This window comes from Canis lupus, chromosome 10, assembly GCF_003254725.2.
Source record: "Canis lupus dingo isolate Sandy chromosome 10, ASM325472v2, whole genome shotgun sequence".
NCBI lineage: Eukaryota > Metazoa > Chordata > Mammalia > Carnivora > Canidae > Canis > Canis lupus.
In genome coordinates, this window is record NC_064252.1 from 32,127,564 (window position 1) to 32,153,005 (window position 25,442).

A 25,442-nucleotide genomic window follows, 5' to 3' on the forward strand; every position below is an offset into this window, starting at 1 on the left:
GTAATGGAAAGCCACTTCCAGTTCCAGGCATGAATTGCCACTTTTGAAAGAATCAGAATGCAATTCTATATTCCTAATGTCACATGATAGGCAAGATAATGATTCCCCCAAGATGTTCACATCCTAATCCCTTGAACCTGTGAAGATATTGAGAGAGAGAGAGAGAGAGAGAGAGAGAGAGAGAAATTGAAGTAGCTGATGGAGCTGAGGTTGATAATCAGCTGACTTAAAGGTAAGGAGATTGTCCTGGACTATCCGAGGGGGCCCAGCACACTCATGAGAGTCCTTCAAGGGGAGAGAGGCAGGGAGAAGAGCCACTGTCGGAGTGATGCAGTGTGAGACAGACTCAATGGGCCACCAGCCAAGGAATGTGGGCAGCCTCTAGATGCTGGAAAAAGCAAGAAAAGGGATTCTCCCCTGGAACCTCCAGAAGATAACACAGCCCTGACGACACCTGTGAGACTCGGCTTGGACTCTGATTGCCAGAACTGCGGGAGAATAAGTTCTCTTGTTTTGGCCACTCAACTTGTGGTGATTTGTTACAGCATCCACAGGAGACTAATGCTCCCTGCAATTAGGCTGAGCCTGACAAAGCTCCTCAGGGGGCCTGCTGGGGTCATTCTGAAGTAAGCAGCACTTATCTTTCTAGAATCCCGGACATTCAATCTCATGTTAAATCTTATTAGGATTTGTTTTCAGCCAGGAGACTCCCATCAGCCTTTAACTTTTTCCCTTGATAGGTCTATTTCAGAGTTTAATGCAGAAATAGAGATGACCAAAGAATGCCATTTTTCATAACTTTCTTTCTCAATTCTTCCAGACACTTCTTCCTTGGCCTCTAGATCTCTGTCATTTTATTTTTAGAAACACTCTCTGTGTTCATTCCTTGTAGCCCATGGAAGAAGTGACTTTCAGGGGCCCGTGTTGCTCTCTCATGCCCCCTAGCCTCCTTTCTTTTCTCAGTTTCTGTGTCTTTTGAGACGGTCTTCAGCTTTGGGGATGTGCTTCAGATCCCAGGCCCTCCTGACAGGGACGGAAACAAGAGAGGCTTACAGAGAGGAGCCAGGCTTCAGTTTTTGGCATGAGGAGGGGGAACCACTCCTGCCCACTGATGCCCATCTGGGCCCTCCGATGTCCTCTCTAGTGCCCATCTGGCCTCTGTCAGGGATGGGGCCAGACAGCTGAGATGGGAATGGGCCACTTCCAGGAGAAAGAAGGGTGTGTCTGCCGTTTCAGTGAGGGAGGTGGGCAACAAAGGGCTTCTCTAGGGACTTAGAGAATCAGAGCACCGGCTGACACCAAAAAGCTGTTCCTCCTGGGAATGTGAGGGATTGTGAGAAGTGCCTCATCAGTCATCATTCAACAAAATGTTCACTGAAAGCCTTCTTAATGCCAGGTTCTGTGCTGGGGATATAGATGATGACAGTGATCAGGGTGATGGCGGTGGTGCTGCTGCTGCTGCTGCTGCTGCTGATGGTGGCGCTGATGGTGATTATGATTATGATGATGATGATGATGATGGTGATGATGGTGCTGGTGCTGGTGGTACCTGATGGTCATGATTATGGTGCTGATAATGACGATGATGATCATGGTGATGCTGATGGTGCCACTGGTGCTGATGGTGCTGGTGGTGGTAGTAATGGTGCTGATGGTGCATGACAGTCATGAAGATGACAATGGTGGTGCCTGATGGTCATGATGACATTGCTAATGGTGATGATGATGATGAATGGTGAAGATGCTTATGATGACAGGGCTGCTGCTGCCGCTGACGGTGATGATGGGAGAGGACACCCACCAGGTATCAAGCACTGTTCTAAGTACCTGCCAGATACTCATACATTTTGTGTTTTCAGGTGGCAGGCATGAAATATTTGCTGAACTAATAAATCAAGGATGACTTGGTCCCTACCACCCTAAGCTCACAATGAGGGGCAAGAGCATGCAGAGCAGAATGAAGGGAAGATGGGAGAGGGGAAACAGAGATAGAAATGGTAATGAGACACAGAAAGACAGAGCAGTGGTCAGGTGTATAGGCTCTTGAGCCAGACTGCCCAGGTCTAAATCCTATGAACTCTGTTAACTCTCTGGCCCAATTCATAACTCTTTCTCTGCCTGCCTCCTCATTTGTAAGGTGGGGGTGATAGGAAAGTCATGGGGTGATGGATATGTATCCACACTGAACAGATCTGGTGCACAGTAGAGGCTCATAACCCGTGTTTCTTGTCACCTGCTCAGTAGAATTCACCTAAGCCACTCAGGGGCAGACTTGGTTGCTTCAGGTTTCTATTTGGTTTCTCCCCCAGACTAGTTCTCAGCATCTAATTGGGAGTCTTTCTCACTTCTATTCTTGCTGCCATCCTGGACACCAAAATCCCCACTTCTGATTAAACTTGGTTTCCCATTTTGCATCTTGGTCTCTCTCCCACCAAGTAAGGACTTCATGTGACATTTGAGCTGAGACTTTAGGAATGTGTAATTTCAACAAGGGAAGGCACTATTTAGAAAGGAGCAAGGAACTGTCCAGCTAGAAGGAGAAAGTGGGGTAGGAGAGGTACACTCTTGATGGAAATTCTGGGCAGCGGGCTGTGCCTGAGGATGAGGCAGGAGCCTGGGGGCAGGAGGCAGAACTACATATGAAGAGCCTTCATCAGGACACCTGGGTGGCTCAGCGGTTGAGCAGCTGCGTTCAGCTCAGAACGTGGTCCCAGGGTCCTGGGATCAAGTCCCACATGGGGCTCCCCACAGGGAGCCTGCTTCTCCCTCTGCCTGTGTCTCTGTTTCTCTCCCTGTCTTAAATTAAATAAATAAATAAATAAATAAATAAATAAATAAATAAATAAATAAATAAAATCTTTCAAAAAAAAAAAAAAAAGAAAAGTCTTCATACCATGCCACTGTAACATTTTAGAAGGTCAATGGGAAACCATTAAAGTTTCCAAAGCTTTATAAACTTACAGTTGTTATGGACATCCTAGAGGGTGGTGTTGATCCTAGTGGTAGCATTCATCCCAGCCCCAGTGGAGGTTGCAGTCATAATAGATTAAGAGCAGCAATAATAATTATAGGAGCATCAGCACGATAGAGATTGAGCACCATCGTTTTCATAATTAACTGTCATTGCACTTGTCATGTGCCATTCTAAATACTTGGAGTTTCAGCTCATGGGATCCACACAATAATCACAGGAGGTCACTACTATCATTATCCCCGTTGTTCAGATGAGAAAACAGAGTCAGGGAAGAGTGATGTGACCTGGCAAAGCTGCACTGGAACCCAGACATGCAGGACTCAGGCACAGTGAGAGGCTGCCTTGGCTTGCCTGGTGAGAAGTGGGTGTCAGGAACCCGATACCTCATGAGGCAGGGAGGACTCCTGGAGGAGAGGCCCTGAGAGGTGACTGTGGGGTCCTGGCTGAGCCATGGAGGTGGTGGTTGAGGGGCTGCCAGTCCCTGCCTCTCTGATGCCAGGGAGGGGCCCCGGGACGGCTGCACTCTGTCCTAGTCAGACAGGCCTGTGATTAGCCCCCTCTGTAGGCCTCCAGCCAGCTGGGGCTGGCCTGCCTGGCCATCACCCCCAGGGTGTGGGGGTCGGGCTGGGTCCCCGGGCCTCACTGCTGTCTGCCTGGGGTCTGGGGTACTCACAGGAGCAGAGCAACATCACAGCAGGGCTGGACGGGTCAACTGAGCCTGACTCCCCGCCCCCCCCCCATCCCCAGGCTGGACGAGGGCCAAGTGGTCCAGCAGGAGGCAATGACTAAGGCAAAATGTAATTACCTCAATTGCAATTTAGCTCTGCTCTCTGCAAAACATGTCACGTCCCCCTACCACTCCCCCTTCCCTGTCGCGGAGGAAAGAATGTTCCTGAGGACAGCTGGAAGTACATGGAGCCTCAGGTGCCAAAGGTGCCTCAGGTGCTTCTGAGAGAGGACCCTTGGGCAGGTGGAGGTCCTGGCCCCACGCTGCCTTCCCCTGGGCCCTGAGAAGTGACTACCCGCCTGCTCCCTATCTATCCATTCCCCGGCTCTGGTAGTGACAGCTCCCCTGTGTCCCCCATGATCCCGGCAGGAGGCAGAGCTTAAAAGGCCTGTTCTGCAGGCTCCAGGGGGACTGCAATGCCATCTTCCGTGCCTTGATTAAGAATGATCCTGGGGCCCTGCTGCAGGAGAGGCTGGCTCCCCTGACAGTGCCAGGAACAGGAGAGGAGAGCAGCGGTGCAGGGCGAGGGCCCCTCTCCCCCAGGGCCAACTGCTCAGCCTGAGGGAGGGGGCACAGGAGGGGAGCCCGAGGCCTGTGGGGGATAATTAGGTATTCTAGAGCCATGGGGGAGGGCCCAGGCTTGGATAGCCCGCAGAGAACATTGGAGAGAGGGAGGGGCAGGTGTCCAATGACCTCTTGGCTCCTGGCCCCTGTGAGGTGGAGCCTTGGAGCAGGGGCCACTGGCTCTCTGGCTACACCCAGCCCAGGCTGAAGAGTCTTGTGGCCCCCGGCCTTTGGTCAACTGTTGGCAGGGCTCCCTCCGGTATCTGGTCAGCTCTCCTTACCCCTGACTTTCCCAGACGCTTCACCAGCATTTCAGCAACATGGGTTAGTCCTGCCTTTTCTGCCCGGCCCCGAGATCGTGGAAGAGAGGGACGTGACAGGACTCATCCCACGAAGCCTAGTGCTTTCCTGGGAATCCCACCATGCTTCCTAGATCTCTTTTGCTTCCACCCAAGAACCAGGATTCAATTCTTGAGAGGCTCCCACACAGTCTGTGTGCCTGAAGCCGAACAGAGCTCGGCTCATGTCTGCCTGCTGCCTGCCTCTCTCTCTCTTCCCTTTCTTTTTTAAGATTACTTATTTGAGAGACAGTGCACGTGAGCAAATGGGGGGAGTGGCAGAGGGAGAGGGAGAGAAGCCCCACCGAGCACAGAGCCCCATGCGGGCCTCAATCTCAGGACCCTGAGACTATGACCTGAGCCGAAACTAAGAGTCAGATGCTTCACTGAATGAGCACCCCCACCCTGGCACCCCTGCCCTCCTTTCTTAATGACTGTGTGGCTTTGGACAAGCCACTTGACCCCTCTGAGCCTCAATTCCTACATCTGTAAAATGTGGATAATAATACCTCCCTTTGCAGGCTTGTTGCAAAGTCTAAGAAGGTAACATACCGTTTCACTTTCCTAGGGCTGTCAGAACAAAGTACCACAAACTCACTGGCTTCAGCAACATGCTTATGGTCTCCTAGTTCTAAGGCTGGACATCCAGGATCAAAGCGTTGGCATTGTTGGTTCCCCCAAGAGCAGTGTCAGAGAATGTGTCCCACGCTTCTCCCCGAGCTTCTGGTGATTTGCTGGTGCTCCTCCGCACTCTTGGAGAGCAGAAATCATCACCCAATCCCCAGTTTCATCTTCACATCTGCAAACCCTGTGTGCATGTGCACGTGCACCTGTGCCCAGAGTCCCCCTCTGTTAACAGGATGCTGTTATCGTGGACTAGCAGTGCACCCTGCTCTGGGATAACCACATCTGCAAGGGACCTGTCTCCAAATAAGGTGACAGTCTGAAGGACTCTGAAGGGTCACAGTTCAAACCATAACCCCCGTATGTGAAGACACCAAAGATGGAAAAAGTTCTCAAGAAATGCCAGACCCTCTTCCTTCCCCATGAAAGAGAAGCTAGCCTCAGGGGCGACAAGTCTCCAGCAATCTGGGGCTCCTTAGCTGAGGATGCAGGTTCCGCCAGGTGGGAAAGTGCTGCCCCCGAGTGCTGTCAAGGGCTCTGCCTTAGTGCCCTGGCCTCACCCTCCCACCAGGGATGCCTTGCCCCAGAGAACACGTCCTAGTTCCACTCGGAGGCCAGTCTCTGCTTGACGGCTTCACTCGCGCCGGAGAGCCAAGGGACAGGGGGAGAGGCCAACCCTGCCCGGGCTTTCTGCCCAGGTGGCCCTGCAGGGACCCCGAGCTGGGAGGCCCAAAGAGCTGCCCCGGGCCCCGAAAGCTACTCCTCTGCTCTGGAGCTTGGCCTTTTCCCTCTGTTTTCTATCACGAAAGAGCCTTCTTTTCTCTCCTCCTTGGCCCTGGGGAAGCATAGCTCCTCTCTCCAGCCCGGGAGGGTTCACATGCTTCCTGTTTGTCGAATATCATTTTGATCTTAACAGCAGCACCGTGAAAACAATACCTACTAAACACTGATGCTCGTGGCAGTACGACCAGCACCAGCACGAGTTCCTTCCAGATTCTCAGCCGCCCTCCCTCCAGGGGGTTATCTCCTGGAGGGCGACTGGCAGCCCGAGGGCACGGAGCTAATAAATAAGCAGAGAAGTCAGCAGGAGGTTTCCCCCCATGACTGTCCCTGCTGTCCCCAAACCCCAAAAGGTGCCGGCTTGAACTTCGACACTGTTTTCTTTGGCTGTGTTGAGTGTGGTTGGTTGCCCTCCTCCAGGAAGGGCTGGGCAGACCTCGCAGTGGGGAGAGGGAAGTGTCTAGAAGGGAGGAAGGAGAGAGGATAGGGAGGGAGGCAGGGGACCATCTGAGGGCCTGGGGCCCAAGACGTAGACGTGGGGGGGTTGTGTGTGGTCCACGTGGCTAAATTGTGGGCAGTGGCACCTGTGTCTCACGAGAGGCGTGGGGCTCTGGTGGGAAAGACACCACCCATGGCGCCCTTTTCTCTGGACAGGCGCTTTGTCCCTGACGCCCAGCCTCCCCACCTGTGAGGCGGAGAGGGCCAGTGCATGCCACGCGCGGCTGCGCCAACACCCACTTCTCAGACGGGAAAGCGGTGCGGGCTCGGGGAGTCGCAGTAGGAGGTGCCAGGGGGTGGAGGTGGAGGGAAGCTTCCAGGAAAGGGGCAGGGGACAGGGATCGTTTCTACTCTCAAAATCTCCATTCTCCTCCAAGGGCTTTAGAGACCTAATTTTAGAGTCTTCTGGGAGAATTGCTCCTTCTTACGACCCTGCCCCCGCAGCCCCTGGACCCCAACAGGCTGGCACCACGACTCGGTCGTGTTATTGGCTGAAATGGTCTATCACCGTCAACGCCTCCATCCCACCCATCGGCAAGGACTGGGTTCCAGTCCGCCTGCAGCTCTGGTTCTCAGCTCAAGGTCTGGGACAAAGGGAACGTCTCGCTGACATCTGTTGGATGAACAGATGAATGACTGGGGGAAAGAGGGAACAAATGCCTTTAGAAGGAAACGGCTTGCTTCTGCGGCCACATTCCCTCCTGTTTATTAATGTTGTGAGCAGACTGAGGACAGAGCTGAAGACCCCGCGTGTGCACCTGCTCTCATCCACAGGACGCCAAGGGGCGAGGCACGTAGCTAAGGGCTATTATTCACGTTATATTACGAACCAATGATGGATCCGTGGAGAGCTGGTCTTCTCCTTATCCTTGGTCTCAGAGCATCTGATCCCTTGGCGACAGGAGCCTGCCTACTCAGAGGTCCAGGTACCTTAGGAGGTGTGGCCCCAGCAGGCTTTGGAGCCAGGTGGATGGGAATTCTAATGTGGTTTTGGCCAGTGACTCAGGCTCTCTGAGCCTCTTTCCTCACTTACAAAAGGAGCCATCCAGAGTCAAGGGTGGTTATAAAGACTGAATTTAAGTGAGGCAATTATTTAAAAGCTCCTGGCATGGTCCTGGAAACACTGTCTGTGGCTAACACAGGACAGCACCCTTTCTCCCCTGATCCTCACTGTAGGTCAAGAAAGCAAATTGCTTTGCCCAACCACGCCTCAGTTTCTCCCTCTGTGAAGTGGGGCCAATAATAGCTGCCCAGCCTCTTCATAGGACTGTTGTAAAGAGATGAAGAAAATGAAAGTGCTCTGTAACATCAATGTACCAAGGGGAAAGGTGTTTATGTTATAGTTGACACCTACGGGCATTTGTTCCAACTCAATTCCTGTGGGCGTGAGAGTGTCCGGGGTTGGCTTCCCTGCTGAGTACCACATGCCTCTCCCTCAGCACCACCATCTCTGATCCTGTCGTCTAAGAAATCTGGGGGCAGTCCTATGCCACTATTTGTGTCCATCCCCCCGGTCTGGATGGAATAATATTCTTACCAAAGTGGATGGTGTTCTTACCAACCCACTGCAGGGACAATTTTTCCAGTCTCAGTGGTGACAGTTGGGCTTGTCACCCAGGACAGGGTTGTCACCATCCACCACGGGCCTGTGATAGCCTCCCTCTCAGGAGTACTGACTGGCCGTGGGGACTGGGAATACGTGCAAGTGCCACCCCACTATCTCCCCAAGCAGCCCTGCATTCAAGCAGTAAACCCAGGAAGGCGGAGGAGGGCTGAGGAAAGCTGCCCCTGCGTGTACTAGACCCTGGGGACGGTCACTCCCTTCGGCATGTTAGGGCAGCCCGAGCAAGACAGGGGTAGATACTCAGTGTCTATGGACACAGATAATTAACAAGTGGGTTTTACTTTTGCAATGGGTCAATTATTCCCTAACTGTTGCATTTAATATAATTTTTGTCAAAGCATATCTTACATGCTTCAGGGTAGCTCCCTATGCAATGGAGCCCTGCAACACATTCCAAAAAAAATTTTTTAAGAGCTCGAGGCTGTGGTTTATTGAACTGTTTCATTAACTGGAGACAGTCAGGTGGTTTCCACTTGGGAACGATTACCCAAAATGTCAACAACCGAGATTCGTGGGTAACAGCACACACACATGCACACACATGCACACACACACACAGAGCTTCTCTGAAGTCTGGATTATTCTGAGGACGGCTTCTGGGAATTCACAGCACTGGATCAGGATAAGAACCATTTTTTTTTAAATGGCTTCTGACCTGTGTTGCCAAATTCATTTTCTATAGGTTGTGCCCCAAGGGAGAGACAAGAGTGACAATCTCACCATATTTTGTCAGCACTCTGTCTTGTTCCGGGATCGCCAGAATCTGAAGCCAGATACTATGCTGTGAATAGAGGTATTACAAAGAGAGCTTGAGATATCCTTTTATTTCCTCTTGGAAATCACAGTCATCTTTGATGCTTCTTTCTTTCTTAGACCTCAATGATAGTCACTCACCAAATCGAATGGTTTCTTCTGTGCTAAGTCCTCTTACACATCTTTCCCATCTCTGTACATTCATCTCCAGGCCAGGCCCTTAACCTCCCTGCATGCACTGTTCCAATGACCTCTCTGGGGACCTCCTGTAGGGGGGGTGTCTCTCTCATCTGGGTCATCTCACCCAATTCCTCTCTTAAAACAACATTTTGGATGGTGGTGGTGGTTGCACAATACTGTGAATGTACTTAATGCCACTCATCTGTACGCTCTGAAAATGCTTAGAGTGGTAAACTCCATGTTATGTTTATTTCACCGCAGTTAAACAAAAAATCTTTTGATTGCTTCCCCGCTCAGAGAGCTTCAGGGGCCCTGTGTCTACCAGACACAAGTTCAAAGTGTTCAGCCTTGCTTTCAAAGTTCTCCACAAATTGTGACGTAACAGTAATCCTGACGGACGCTGAGCCAGTACTGGGGTAAGCGGTTTACAGGCCCTGTCCTGGTCAATCCTCACGTGGCTCCCAAGAAAGATGGATGATCAGGTGAGGAAATCAGGGCACAAAGAGATTTCTTCCTTTTAGAATCAACGGTATTGTGGGATAAGCATTTACCGACAAGACAACATCCATTTTAAGTGTACAGACGGATGAGTTTTGACAAAGGTACAACTTGTATAGCTAAGCCCCTAACCATCCCCCAAGCCCAAAGAGGTTTAGCCAGCCAAGGGTATACAGCTAACAAAAGTGGCTGAGAATTGGAGGCAGGTCTGATTCTGGAACCAAATACCTGGCCCCTCGTCCCCCTTGTATCTTCCAGTACCTTCTAGTTAGGACTTCTCTGACATGTCTCATTGATGGCAGCCCCTTGTACCTGAACCATACCCTCCATCTCCCACCCTGCACTGGAATGCCACCCCTTCTCCCCCGGCTTGACCCAATCCCACTCCTTCTTAGGACCTTGGTTCTAATCTTTTCTCCTCCAGGAAGTCTTTTTGCCTTGACCCAGCTGGCCCAAAGGCAGGTCCCCTCCCCTCTGAATGCCTGTTGCCTTGTGATCTGTGTCACTTTTTTTTTTTTTTAAGATTTTATGTATTTATTCATGAGAGACAGAGAGAGAGAGGCAGAGACACAGGCAGAGGGAGAAGCAGGCTCCCTGCGGGGAGCCCGATGTGGGACTCGATCCCAGGACCCCAGGATCACTCCCTGAGCCCAAGGCTCAACCACTGAGCCACCCAGGTACCCCTGTGTCACCTCTTGGACTCTGCTCAAATACTCAATCGATGGTGATCAAATACCATTGTTATTTGGTGGATTAAAAAAAATTGTCCGTTGGTGGGAATGTGAACTGGTGCAGCCACTCTGGAAAACTGTGTGGAGGTTCCTCAAAGAGTTAAAAATAGACCTGCCCTACGACCCAGCAATTGCACTGCTGGGGATTTACCCCAAAGATACAGATGCAGCAAGATGCCGGGACACCTGCACCCCGATGTTTACAGCAGCAATGTCCACAGTAGCCAAACTGTGGAAGGAGCCTCGGTGTCCAACAAAAGATGAATGGATAAAGAAGATGTGGTCTATGTATACAATGGAATATTCCTCAGCCATTAGAAACGACAAACACCCACCATTTGCTTCAACGTGGATGGAACTGGAGGGTATTATGCTGAGTGAAATAAGTCAATCGGAGAAGGACAAACATTATATGTTCTCATTCATTTGGGGAATATAAAAAATAGTGAAAGGGGAAAGGAGAAAAAATGAGTGGGAAATGTCAGAGAGGGAGACATGAGAGACTCCTAACTCTGGGAAACGAACTAGGGGTGGGGGAGGGGAGGTCGGTGATGGGCACTGAGGGGGGCACTTGATGGGATGAGCACTGGGTGTTATTCTATATGCTGGCAAATTGAACACCAATAAAAAATAAATTTATAAAAAATAAAATAAATAAATAAATAAATAAATAAATAAATAAATAAATAAATAAATAAATTTGTCCTTTACCTCTCCTGGACCAGTTGATCCCCTGAGTCTTTCTGGCAACGACTGTGATTTTGTGACTACAAAAATGTAGCTGGGATCTTGGTCAATCAGTCAAAGACCAACCCCACTGGAATGAAAGGGGAAAAATTATATTTGCTGCCATAGTTCCTGGTGCCAGAATTCATGGGGTCTTACTCCTTATGAGCAATAGGTGAGGTCTCTGAAAAGGCAGCCAAGTCACACTGAATACCAGTGAACGTGGCAGGTACCATCCTTTCCTTCTCCTGGGAAAGCCTCCCAGCCAAGTCAAACAGGCCCTGGCAGAGAGCTTTGGCCTTTTCCTAATGGTATTTGGAAAGTAGAGGCCTCATGTCTCAGGCACCAATATGAGGCAGAAATAATAAGCCGAGAGGAATGAAGGAAAGAAAGAACACAGCAGCCAAAAAAGGAGGGCTTCCTATTCCAGAGGAATTCTCTCCTTCCTCACCCACTTCTTTGAGGCAGTCACCATGTAGGGCACTGGAGCTCCAGTGATAAATAAGCTGATCTGTGCCAGGCACTAGGGTGTGGAGGGAGGAAGTGCGTTTCTGCCCTCGAGCAAAAACCGAGAAGAGATGGATGTGGATGCACTTCATTGCAACACAACAGAGTGTGTGCTATTTAAGAGCCTCTGTTTCCCATCTGTAAAATGGGGATAGTAACTACCTGGGGCAAAATGGTGAACAAACTGGCCTCGGATGATAGATTTCCTGGGTCCAAACTCCAACTGGCCTGTTTCGCAGCTGTAGGACTATGGGAAAGTCACTTAACCTCTCTGTGCCTTGGTTTCCTTATCCGTAAAATGGTGATGATTAGGTGCCTACCACTTAGAACTGTTATGAAGGTTAAATTAGTTCATCCATGTGACATGCTTACAACGACGCCTGGAACAATGTTCTAGAACAATGTTCCATGAACAACAGTGATTATATGCTCTTCAGAGCCCCTTGCAGGGCCTGAGGAGGATATGGTTAGCTTTGTCTTGGGCTTGGGTGGCTAAAGAGGTTTCTCAGTAGGGAGGCTACTGAAGTGGACCTTGCAGGATGCATAGAAGTTTGCTACATGGAATGTGTGTGTGTGCGTGCATGACTGTGTGTGTGTTAGAGGTTGGCCATCCTTTCCTATAAAGGGCCAGACAGTAAATACTGTCAACTTGGTGGGACCACATGATCGCTGTGGTAACTATTCAATTCTGCTGTTGAATGAGCACGGCTATGTCCCAATAAAACTTTATTTACAAAAATAGGTCCTCAGGCCATACTTTTCCAACCTCTGAGTTGGAGGATTCAAGGGACACAGCCCTTATTTATGGCGGTAGTAGGCCTGGCTGTGCTCCATTAGATAAATGGATTTTTTTGTTGTTTATTTATGCAGAACTGATCCTCGGGCTCTTTTCCATAGCAGAATTATAAATATTTCTTTAAAACATATTAAAACTGGGGATCCCTGGGTGGCTCAGTGGTTTAGCACCTGCCTTCAGCTCAGGGCATGATTCTGAGTCCTGGGATCGAGTTCCGCATCGGGCTTCCTGCAAGGAGCCTGTTTCTCCCTCTGCCTGTGTCTCTGCTTCTCTCTCTCCCTCTGTGTGTGTGTGTGTGTGTGTGTGTGTGTCTCATGAATAAATAAATAATATCTTTTTAAAAAAACATATTAAAACTAACTGGCAGGGAAATTAATGCCCAGATAATCATCCCTTTATGCTGTGTGTAGGGGTGGGGGGAGAGGGAGAAAGAGAGAGACAGACAGACAGAGATACAGTACACCTGCATCTCTGCCCATGCCAGAGAAAGCATCCCAACATCTTCCCTCCCTGGCTGATGTTCCTGGGAGCCATGAAGTCTCAAGAGGAGGTAGCTCTGGATGGCACGAAGTCTGCCCTTTTCAGAAGTCCTCAATGCCGGCCACCTTGAGGAGAGAGGCTGGACAGATGCTGGTGCTCTGAACCTCCTCCATCATATCCCAGTCGGGTCATGCCCTCACCCCCCACGGGTTCTACCTAGAGAGGCTGGGCTGGTATGTGACTGTCCTGTCTGCCTGCATCGGAGCCCCGGCTGCATCCCCTGACCCCACATCTGGGTAGAATTTTCAAATGTTGTCTGTGGAGCCAGGATGGGATTTACAGATGAGGCATCCTAGAAAGAACATGAGCTTTGGTACCAGGTTCAAATTCCACCTCTGCCATTTACTAGCTCAGTGATCTGGGACTTCTCTCCAAACCTCAGTTTCTGATCTATAAAATGGGTTGCTGTGAGAATTTAATGAGGCAGTGGATGCTAAGTAACCATGGCAAGCACATTATTGAGAATCCAATGATCTTGGTTATCTTCATGTCATCCATACGAACTCTCAACCAATTTGTTTCCGTGCCCCAGACTCAGACAGCTCTGCCCTCTCTGGCTCGTGTGTCTGTCTATCAGGAACTTAGATCAGAGAAGACCTGTCCCCTCAGCCCGCATCAGAGAAACATTTAGAGAGTACAATAGATACCTGAAGTCATTGATTTGTTCACATCAACCACAGAGACAATATTTTCTTTCATGAAAATAATTTCAACCATAGTTTTGTGCAGTCCTGGAAACACTGCTTTCCAGAGAAAGTTATGTTGTATGTCAAGAGAATATGGAAAATAATAATAATAAAAAAAGGTAGAAAGAAAACACTGATCTCACTTATTGCCCTGCAGGTATAATCCCCCGTGGGCTGGTTGAGCAGCTGATTTATTTGCAAGGTTGTTATTCATTCCACAAGTTCAAGCATTCTGCTATGTTCATTGTTCTGGCTTACAGTAGGTAAAAACATGCAGACACACACACACACACACACACACACACACACACACAGACATACCCTGAGTCTCCCTTTCAGGAAGCAAAGGGCAGAGAGCTAGCAGAAAGGGGCATTAAAGAAAAGTCAGGGAAGCCTGGGTTGAGCGTCTGACTCTTGGTTGCGGCTCAGGTCATGATCTTGGGGTCATGAGATCGAGCCCCACGTCGGGCTCCACACTAAGTGCAGTCTCCTTGAGATTCTCTGCCTCTCCCTCTCCCTCTGTTTGCATACATGCACGCACGCTCTCTCTCTCTCAAGTAAGTTGATCTTAAAAAAAAAAAAAAGCATCTGCATGAACCAAATGGCCCTGCTGCTCTGATTTTGGGAGTGGTTCTGTGCCAGTATCACCCACAAGCTTGCCTGCCTGGGACACAGCGGTGGCAAGAGAAAGACTAGGGTCTGGGTCTGGGTCTGGGTGTCTCCTCCCTTAGTGGGGACAATGAAGATAGCATTTCCTGGTTATCTGTTTCTCCACCAGGTTTTTAACCTCTTGAAAACTGCAAGTGGAGAGCAGCAAGTGGAGAGTAAAGAGGAAATGGATTTGAAATCAGAGGGGCTGAGCCTGCTTTACTATATGCTCATCCTGTGACTTTGGGCCAGTTACTTACTCACTCTTGTGACTCTCAGTCTCCTCACCTCTGAAATGGGCATAATTGTATCTATTGGCCTATGGTTTTCCTACACATTAAAGGAGCGGATGTGTATGAAGGTCCTTCTGGAACCCCCAGAGCACACCTCCTTCAGGCTTCTTCATCTTGGTGGATGCGCCCAGGACATCACCCCTCAATGTCAAAAAGCATCTTACACCAAACATGTCCCACACTGACCTGTGACCTCTGACTGTCCCCAAACCTGCTCCTCCAGCCCCTTCCCCATGCTTCCAGTGCTCTGGCCCAAACCCAGAACTCAGCCTTGACTCCTTGGTCCTATTACATCCCCATCCAATCTGTCTGTTGCCTTCTTTGTTCAGCATAAGCTCAGAATCCAATCACTTCTCAATGACCCCATGGCTACTACCCAGGCCACCATGTTGTCTCTGACTGGGACTCCTGCCATGGCCCCAGGAGTGGTCTCCCTGCTTGTGTCCCAGCCTCTACCCCCACCTGGGGTCTACTCTCCACACAGCAGCCAAGTGATTCTGTCTAAAAAAACATGTTGGAGGCAGCCCGGGTGGCTCAGCAGTTTAGTGCCACCTTCAGCCCAGGGCGTAATCCTGGAGACCAGGGATCGAGTCCCACATCGGGCTCCCTGCATGGAGCCTGCTTCTCCCTCTGCCTGTGTCTCTGCCTCTTTCTGTGTGTGTGTGTGTGTGTGTGTGTGTGTGTGTCTCATGAATAAATAAATAAAATCTTAAAAACACACACACACACGTTGGGTCAGGTCCTTCCTCTGCTCAAAAGCCTCCAGTGAGTGGACTCCACCCCACTGGGATAAAGGCTGAAGTCTTTGCAATGCCTGTGTGTGGGTGGATCCATTACCCTTGGGGCTCACCTGCCATCTCCTTCCCGGCTGGATAGGTCCCATATACCATGACCTGGCCCTTCTGCTTTTCCTTGAAAGTTCAGGTGGACTCCTCCCTCAGCTCACCCTTGGGTGAGATACAGACTCAGGCTCTGCCTGCGGCCTCTCCCGGCACATCACATGCTCTCTCCTTCCCCTCCTTCAGATGTGTCTGCAAATTCCACCTTCTCAGAGGCTCTGGAACTCCCTGGCAGATGCCACAGCCTCCACCCCTGGCATCCTCAATCCCCCCACCCATGCTGTTCCTCCCCACTGAGCTTTTCCGATCTGCCATCCTATCTGCTTGACCTCTTGTATATTCACGGTCAGCTCCACGAAGGCAGGGATGGTAGTGTCTTGTGTTTCCTTCTCCATCCCCAGTGACCGAATACTGTATGGCACAGAATAAGGACTCAACGGACACCCATGGAAAGACTTCCAGATGTTTCTTTAGAAGAGGCACACTTGATATTCATCGTTTGTACTGGACTAAAAAGAAACAGCCTGGACCCATCTAACTAGTGCCATCTTGTCTATATCTGGAAAGAGCTCTGGGCAAGCATTTTGGAATCAGACCAACCAAGTTTGTTTGGCTTCTAGCTGATGCCAGTAAAGGAGCTGCCAGTAAAGGGGTCTGCTGGGGAAGAGGGTGGGGTGCCCGGGAATGCGCAGGGAATGTCTGCCATGCCACGGGGTCTGAGAACCCACTGGCACCTAGCAAAAGCAGAGGCCAAGGGACCCACATGGTGACAGCCATCCTCCCTCGGGTGCCTTACCGATGAAATGGGATTAAAGTAACCATCTAAGGGAGCTGGGGGTGGGGGGTGCGGGGAGGAGCTATCCTACACCTGACCCTCAGCCTGGAGCAGAAGATAGAGAAGGCAGTGTGCGCTCTATTCATATGCACCGGAGGGAAGGCCAGGAGTGACGGTTAAGTCATTTCCCAAGTCCTGGATCCACGCCCTTCTTTTCCTCCATCTCTGAGTCCCTGCCCAATCAACCCCACCTGCTCCTACTTCCCTACCCGAAGTCTCCGATGCCCCTGGGCTTAGCTCTCAGCCCTGGGCCATCCTCCCCCAGCTCCCCCCTACCTCTTGCTGCCTTGGGCCAGGTGTCAAAACCAGGGTGGGACCTGGGGAGGCAGCGGCTCTGCCTTAGGAGGCTGTGGCACAACTGAAAGGGCAGGATGCTTACTGGCTGGGGGTGATACCATGTGTCATCCTGGCCCACCCAGTGTCTACTCCCCCTGCTTCTTGAGGCAGCATCCCCCAACTCCCCATGGAGGACCTCTCCTGTCCCACTCCCTGTGCAGCAATGTGGACTCTGTCTGGTTTGGGCTGGGCATCCAAAGCACCACTTCCCTCCAGCAATAGGGGGTTGCATCAGAGGCGGGCATGTTCCCTAATTCAGAGTCAAAAGCGCACTCTCAGGGACCGCAGAGAGAGAGGCACTTTACGTCCTCCTTGCTTGAAGCTCTGAAGGGATAGCCTGGAAACCCCGTGATCATCTTGCCTCCAAAAAGGGAGGCAATGCCCCAGGTGGCCAGCAGAGCTGAGGATGGTAGAGCAGAGTCAAGAGGTGGCCAGAGGCAGGACCTAATGACATTGTCAGTGTCCCTGGATCCCTCTGTGTCTGAGCTGGAACTCTGGATGTTTGGTTATTGAACAAAGACACTTGGCTTAATCTAGTCCAAGCAGGATTTCTAATTGCCAGTAGAGCCCACGTGGATACACATCCAGGGGGTGGGCAGGTCAGTTCACCATCCTGGGTTTTAGTACCTTTGCTCAATGTGGGGGTGGTTGAGGCGGGGGGACTCAGTGATCTCCCAGGTCTCCTCCAGCTCTGTGCTGTGTCTGTGCAGGGAGCCACTGCCATCAACCAAAGTCCTGAATCCCTGCTAACGAGGAAGAGAGGCACCCCGGTGTCCAGAGGGAACCAGGCCACGTGGGTGCTGGGCAGGGCCACCTGGGTCAGGCCTGGGTCCTGCACGATCCCTTTTGTACAGAGAGCTAGGGGATATCACAAAGCCTTCCGGGTCATTCTGTCACCCTACGGAAAGCTAACTAGCCCTAAGCCTCTTCTGGAAGCTTAGCAGTAGAAGGTATGAAGCCAGTGGTCCTGCTCAGCCTCTGCATATGTGTAAGGCAAGACTTTCTTTTCCTCTAAAGCAGGGTTCTGCATCCTCAGCACTATTGACATTATAGGTCAAACCATTCTTTGCTGTTGGGGGTCTGTTCTGTGCATTTTAGAATGTTGAGCAGCATTCCTGGTCTCTAAGCACGAGATGCCATCACCTCCCCTAGTTATGACAGCTCAGTATGTGTCCGGACATTGCCACATGTTCCCTGGGGGGCAAAAGCACTCCTGGTGGAGACCAGTGCTCTAAGGAATGAGGATTAGCCAAGAGGACAACACTCGGTTCCTAAACCTTCCTTCTTCCCACCAAAATCAATCAATCAATCTCTCCTTGTGTTTCTCTATCCTTGCTTTCATGTTCCAGGCATCGCTCCTACAGAATGCTGGGCTGCATGTTTGGGTGTGACCCTTGGGGCATCACCGTGGTGCACTACTGTGGCTCGTCACTGTTTCTGCAGTCAGGGATTCACCTAAGAAGCTGCTGAGCGGACCATTGCCCAAGTCAAATGCCACCACTGCACAAGCTCGAAGGACACACACGTATCCTGCTCTGACTACGATGCCAGAGTCCGCAGGCCCCTCGTAGTTGGAGGCACAGCCCTTCAGAGTTCATGGGGCTTAACCCTTTCAGACCTTCTAATGGGCTCAGTCATGTCTTTGCCTGATAGAGCAGAATGAACATAGAATTTGGGAGTCAGAAAGCCTGGCTGGAGTGTGGGCAGTATTACTTCATTTCGGATAAGTCATCTGACCTCACCAAGCCTCGGTTCTAGAAAATTGGGAAGACCTCACTGGCTTAGGGATGCAAGGAAAATAAGGCAGCATCAAATCCAACCATCTCCCGGTGTCCGTTCTCTCCACTTTTCATTCCACCTGATGTTCCTCTACGAGGCTAATTTTCCTAGAGCACCAGTATGGGCATGCTCTCCTCTCCTCAGAAGCATTCCATGGCACCCTATTTCCTAGAGGATAGTGTCCTTTTTTGTTATCCAGTGGGGTCCTGTTCTAACTTTCTACCCTAGCTAACTACTGTGCTTAAACCTTTTCTGAGGTTTTCACCTTTATATCTTTGTTCATGCTGTTCCTGGACCTGGAAAACCTTTCTCCACCCTTACTTCTGTTTATCCTCTAGAAGGCCTGGCTCAGAGGCCAGAGCCTCTGGAGGGAGACACAGCCTCTTCCCATCCTCAGTTGCTGTAGCACTTGGCATCAGAGATTCTGCTGTATCCCACAGCAGCAAATTCAGACCGAAGGTCATCTCTCCGTAGCGGTTGAGAGCACGGGCTCTGAGGCCGACTGTCCTGGATCAAGTCCTAGACACTACTTGCCTTCTCAGTTCCTCTCTGGGCCTTCTCTTCCTGAGCTGAAAAATGGAGCTAATAATAGTGCCTCCTTCCAAGAATTATTGTGTGCATTAAATACCATGTCAGGCATTAAGCCAAGCTATAGGATCTCATGCAGGCTATATATGTCAAATATATATCAAATGCTTATATCACAGTGCCTGGCACTGAGGAGGTACTCAATAAATTTCAGTACTATCACTGCCATCATGAGCAGACCCTGGGGAGAGATTAGGAAAAAAGACTTCCACGGGGCTAAGGTAAATTGATAACGACCAATTAAAGGATGTGGACCAACTTCTAATTCCTTAGTGGCCTCCAGAGGAGAAGAAAATTAGAAATAATAACAGCAAATAGCTACTTTGTGCTGAGTATGTGCCAGGCACCATCCTAAGCACTGTGTATGAATTTACTCCTTAATTCCCACTGCAGCCTCAAAGGTGGAGACAATTAGCTCTCTTTTAGAGACGTGGACACTGAATCCAGAGAGGGCAAGCAACTCACCTGAGATCACATAGCCGAGCTGGGACTCGAGCCCAGGCCACTGGCTCTTGAGCCCCTCTACTCTCCTGCCCTAACAAGGTGTGTCTGTGATATTTCTCGGGATGGAGACCCTGGGCAGCTCTTCGTGGGACATCCTGGGTCTGGGGAAGACAGCAGCAAAGCCCATTCAGGAATCAAAAAGCTGCCTTTATGTGGGGCTGTCTGTTGTTTAGTCTGAGCTCTGTCCACAAGCACCTGGGATGGGCTACCACACAGCAGGCCCAGAAAACATCTGGAGCCCAGATGTGCCCACCATTCCCAGGGCCAAGAGAATGTATGCACAGTTTTCCAAACTTGTTGGTTCTCAAAATATTTAAAAATACTCTTTAGGAAGAAGGGAAGAAGCTGGGGGGGGGGGGGCGGGTGGTGGGAGGCATGGTTAGAAAGAACATCTCCAGGAAGAATCTCAAACAAATCCCATTTCCCCTATTAGCTTCAAGCTTCTGCAGTCTCAGGCAGTTCAAAGGCTACTATTCCTGGTTCGGTGTGTGTTAGGGCACACCTAGAGCCAGCTGGGCCTGAGGCCATTCTGGGGGGCGGTCAGAGCCTGAGAATCTGGGGAATCTGGGGCAGCCAAGGCAAGAACTCCTCTCAGATTCCAGATGATGTTAAGTCAAGAGGCCTCTCTCTGAGATGTGAGATGGGAGTGGCTCCAAGCCCCTGGCACCCCAAACATATTAGTTACATAATATGTAAGGATGGAAGAATGGGGCACCTGGGTGGCTCAGTCGGTTAAACATCTGCCTTTGGCTCAGGTCATGATCCTGGGGCCCTGGGATCAAGTCCTGAATGGGGGGAAAGTCCTTGCTTAACGGAGGGGTGTGCTTCTCCCTCTGCCCCTCCTCCCTGCTCATGTGCATGCTCTCTCTCTCACATTCTCTCTCTCTCAAATAAATAAATAAAATCTTTTTTTAAAAAAAGAAGGAGGAATGGAACTAGATTATTATCTGAGATCCCATCCTTCCTGAATTTAAGTCATTGTCTCTTTATTCAGACTCTTCAAATGGTTAGGAAAGGAAAAATGGTTCAGCAGTTTCCACTCTCACTGTCTTAACCTGGATCCATTAATTCTTTTCCATTTTCTTCACACACTTATTCATTTGCTTGTTCAAGCCCCGTCCCACCCCATTCATGCATCGAGCACCTACTTACTGTGTGCCAGATGCCCGACAAGGCTTGGAGGACAGGATAAACCAGAGTGAGTGGTCCTCTCCTCAGGCCTGACCAAGGGGCCCGGTCAGCGGGCTCCCAGCCCTGCACCCCCTCAGCTCCACCACAGCCAACGGTCACAACTTTCAAAACTCCAACAAGATCATGACTTCTTAAAAAACAAACATGCATGAGGTATCTCTAAACACCAATTTAAAAATCACTGCATTTACTTTCAGCTATGCGACGAGAATCCCTATGCTAAACCAACCCAAGTAATAAGCAGGAGCAGCGGAGTTGGATGTTTGTGCTTTGAGGGAGGCCTCCCTAGGCTGAGTTAGTACTACAGTACTACAGCGGATGAGCTATTCAACACAAGGCCGGGCTCTTTCTATGGATTTTTCTAGGGAGGCTTTTCTTCTCCACAAAGGGCTCAGAGGAACTCCCCTCGGGTTCCAACTTGAGCCATGGTTCTGCTTGTTCTGATCAACAGTCTTGTTTGATGGCCGCTGGGACAGTATAACTGACCAGGTTCCCCTTTTCCCAATGCCTCCCAGGAAGCTCAGAGCCCTGCTTATAGCTCACCAGTGCCAGCATAGGGAGAGGGTGGTAGAGTGTTCATTTTTAAATCATCTCATTTCTGGCTCCTTTTTGTGTCTTCACCTCTGGTTTTCTTTGATTTTTGTCACTGAGTTCACATTGAGTTTATCTTTATATAACATTGAAAGCAAACTTTAATCCTTTTTGGAACATGTTGGTAGGTAAAATAGAATTAAATGAAATGGAATGAAATAAAATGACAGTTTTGAGCTTGAATTTTTTAAAAATTTCAGGTCTACCCATATACCCAGATGACATATCTATAGCATTCACACTGAAATATAAAGAGTACTGGGGTCCCTGGGTGGTTCAGTCAGTTAAACGTCCAACACTCAGTTTCAGCTCAGGTCATGATCTCAGAATCATGAGATCAAGCCCCGGGTCAGGCTCTGTGCTCAGTAAGGAAACTGAAATTCTTTCTTGCTCTGCCCCTCCTCGCACTCATGCTTGCTCTCTCTTTCTCAAATAAATAAATCTTTTTAAAAAAGAAAGTACAAAGAGTACATTCTAGCATCTTCTTTGCAAAGGCCCACCAATATGGAAATAGATGGGTATTCACCCCAATGGATGCATCAAACAGAAGCAAGTTGAAGGGCTGGTATGTCTGCTAATGACCTTCTCATCCCAAGAAAAGAATAGCTTTCATTGCCATTCTCCCACTAACTATCATTAAAAGGTGGTCAGTTGTCCATTCTTTTGTTTGTCACAGTGATGTCTCTTGACCTGCTCGCTGAACTCTGCATGGACATGTGTAAAAGGCAAGAGCTGGAGAGAGGGCCGGGCCCCCCTGACCTTACTTTTGTCAGAGGTAAGAGACAGAAGTGGACTTGTGCCATCTTTCAAAGCACGAACACCAGGGCCTCATTTTTTTTTTTTTTTTTTAAGTAGGCTGCATGCCCAGAGTGGGGCCTGAAATCTCAACCCTGAGATCAAGACCCGAGCCGAGATCAAGAGTCAGGTGCTCAACTGACTGAGCCACCCAGGCGCCACACCAATGCCTCGATTTTAAGCTTGAAGGCCCAGCACGCTCAGACACAGAGCACAGATTGATTTAATTGCCCCTCATGAGCCAGCATAGAGCACTGGGAGTTCTGGGCACACAGCTCATGCAGATTTCTTCTGAAAGCTGGACCCCCAGCTGGAAAACAAAACTGCTTTCCCTTTAGTTCAATCCAGCAAATATGTATTGAGAGCCTGCCATGCGAACCTCCTATTAGGCACAAGTATGTGGATACAGTGAATAAGGAGTAGATGTGTGCGTTTGTCCATGCACGAATCAGCTACCTAGCAAGCAGATCCATGCACACATACCTCACACATACAAGTCCCCTGCCTTCAAGGAGCTCTCAGTCCAGCTGGGGGCAGAGGGACAGACGCTGGCCTACAATCCTAGCTCTCTACATTCCGCCAATTTTTATGGAAACTCTCTAATGGAGCTTAAATATCGCCTCCTCTGAGAAGCCTGTCCTGATCTCCTCTCCAGCTTATCTCTGCCCAAAGCAGGTCAGGTATTGCACAGGTCTAGTGACAGTTATTGATGCTCTGGGATATACCCGATGCTCAAGCTGTGCTAGAGAAGAATCTGCAGAATGGAAGAGTGAACAAGTATTTGGGTGAGTGAATGACGTTGCTGTTTTCTCCAGTGACCTGAACCAGGACTATCGTCCTTGAGCAGATGCTGTGAGTCAGGATGGTGCTGAACGCTTTTCATGTGTTAGTTGCTTCTTACAAGAGCCTTATGAAGTAGGAGCTATAATTATCTCCATTTTGCAGATGGCAAAACTGAGACCTTATGAGACTGCCTGATGTGTCTCGGTTTCCCCTCCAGGCAAAGGAGGAGCCAGGATGAACCCAGGCCTCTTGACACCCAAAGGTGAAGATGAGGAATAGGGTGATTTCCAAGGTGCTCATTTTCCTGTTGGCAACTGAAGTCTCTGGACTACTGTTGTTTAGAAGGAGGGTGTAGGGTGGGGGAGAGCCAGTTTGGTGGCTCCTGGCTTGTACGTGGCTCACCAGGAAGTCTCACCAGGGAGGGGCAGTTAATGGGCTGGGTAGTCTGAGTCAGCCCTGAGCACAGTCTGTTCAGCCTGGATGGCCAGGGGCCTCCCCAGCCAGCCCACCCCCTCTGCCCTACCCCTCATCCAGCGGGGCCCCTTCCTTCGCTGTCTCTCTCCCTACCCAGTCTACTGAAGGAAGTGGTGATTGGATTTTGCAAAACAAATCAGGGATCCGGCTACAGGAGAAATGTTTGCATCTCGCCCCATCCTGCAAGAAATGCAATTGCTTTAATCCCCAGGCACCAAGAACCAATATCTCAGATGCCAACACAGTGGCTCCGGGGGCCCGGGCAACTGTAAAGATGTTCTCTGGCCAGGCCAGGCCTTCCTATTCCTGAGGCGTTTTGCAGCCATCACCTGGCATGGCACGCTCTGCTGTCAGATACTTACCCACAGCGGCCGGGGAAAGGCCAAAGAACAAATCAGTACAAAGGAAGGTACACAGGCTTCGGTGTCAGATCTGGGTTCTACTAGGATCCCTCCTTGTGGAGGGACCAGAGGCGACAAGGCCGGAGCAGGGCTACCAAGCAGGAGGCTGGCACAATAGGCCCCGGTTTGCGCCGACCCTCGGGTTCTGTTACTGGTGCCCCAAGCACCCAGCTTGTCAGCTGAGTCATGCTTGGCATCTCATGTCCATCACATCCTTTGGTAATCACAACGGATGAATCTAGGTTTTATCATTATTTCCAATCTACAGTTAGGGAAAAATAGGCTGGGAGAGGTCATGGTCAAGTCAGACTTCCATTGAACACATTAGCACACAGAGACTGCTTCCTGATCCTGGGCTTGGGGTGAAACTGTCCCCCAAAAGATACCAGGGGGAGGTCAGTGTGAGAGGGTGCTACTTAAAAGCAGCCCGAGGGAGTCAAGCTGGGATGGAAGTTCATTGCTGAGTGGGGTTCAAGCTGCAGCCAGGTAAGGTGCGTGGGAAAAACATCATCCTGAGAAACCTGGTGTTGGGAGAGCCGGAAAGTCAGGGCGTGGGCGGAGGCTGTGAATGTGACTCAAGAAAGCTGAGTCCCTTTTTGATGGGGCCCAGTGTGGGCCAGAGACTGGTCCCTCAAAAAAGGTGGTTTCCAGACATGGCCCGGCATCAGAGGCACAACGGGAGCTAGTACAAAAATATTATTCCCATGGTCCCAGCCCAGGAGAACGTGATTCCGTGGACGGCCGTGGATCAGATCTCTGTCCCAGTCACGTCCAGGGGCACTTCTGCAGCCCTGGGGGGCCGGGAACCAAGCACTCTGCTAACGGTTGGTAAAATATGGTACCAAGTACAGGTTCATCATATTATCTGCCTTGATTCAACATATGTTTGGCCTCTCCCTCCTTATCTATCCTTCCCCGCCAAGGGCATCCTAATCTCAAACCTTTCTGATTTGTCTCTAATGCCCTGCCTCCTCCATGTGGCTGACCACCCCCTTCCCAACATTGTCGGTCCAGCAACAAGTCCACAGTCCCAGCCCAACTGCCCCAGGGTTGAAGCCATTTCAGAAAACGGGCTCTGATTTCTTAATCTTCGCTCAAGCATCCCTGCCTCCCACAGCTTTTAATCACTCGGAAAGGGCCTGCTGTTCAGAGCAGCACTCCCTTCAATGTGTCGATATCTTGTTATAAATCTTTGGTGCTGCTCCATCCCTGGGGCCTGATTCAGGTTCACACCCGCATTAGAGAGACAGGGAGCTGAGCTGGTGCTCAGCAGCCGTGGCTGGCTGGGCAGCCCTGCAGAAGATTTAGCTCAGAGTCCATGCTCAATAAATGTGGGTGGAGGGGCTCCCCACAAGCCTGAGGAATCAGCCGTCCCACTTGCAGGAATATACCCAGCGGGACCATGGGACTATCACCAAAAACATGTTCTAGAATGTTCACAGCAGTACCGTACATGGTAGCCCCAACCTGGAAACGACTTAATGCCCACTAGTAGTTGAATAGATAGATCAACGTGAGGTTTCCTTCTCCAATGCAGCAAAATACAGCGACACACAACAACATGGATGCATCCAATGAACATAATATTGAACAAAAGAAGCCAGGCGCAAAAGAGTACACACTGTAGGATTCCATTCATGGGACATTTACCAAGAGGTGACGTAATCTACACTGTAGAGGTCAGGATAACATTGCCCTGGGGAGCGACAGTGACTGGGCGAGGGGACAGGGAAGGGGATGCCATGCTCTGAGTCGTGGTCTGGGGGCAGGGGACACAGGTGTGCTCCAGTGGTGAGAATTCACTGAGTTATACGCTTTTGATGTTTGCACTTTCTATAT

General features: G+C 50.2%; 1 protein-coding gene and 1 long non-coding RNA gene across 6 annotated transcripts in view; one reads left to right on the forward strand and one right to left on the reverse strand.

Moving 5' to 3' along the window:
• ABTB3 (ankyrin repeat and BTB domain containing 3) overlaps positions 1 to 25,442 on the reverse strand; it is a 310,781-nt gene that overhangs the window by 147,678 nt on the left and 137,661 nt on the right. The window lies entirely within an intron of this gene.
• On the forward strand, positions 9,467 to 18,183 carry LOC112669015 (uncharacterized). The gene is made up of 2 exons (XR_003142006.3): positions 9,467 to 9,544; positions 17,847 to 18,183. It is a non-coding gene; the product is annotated as an uncharacterized LOC112669015 (long non-coding RNA).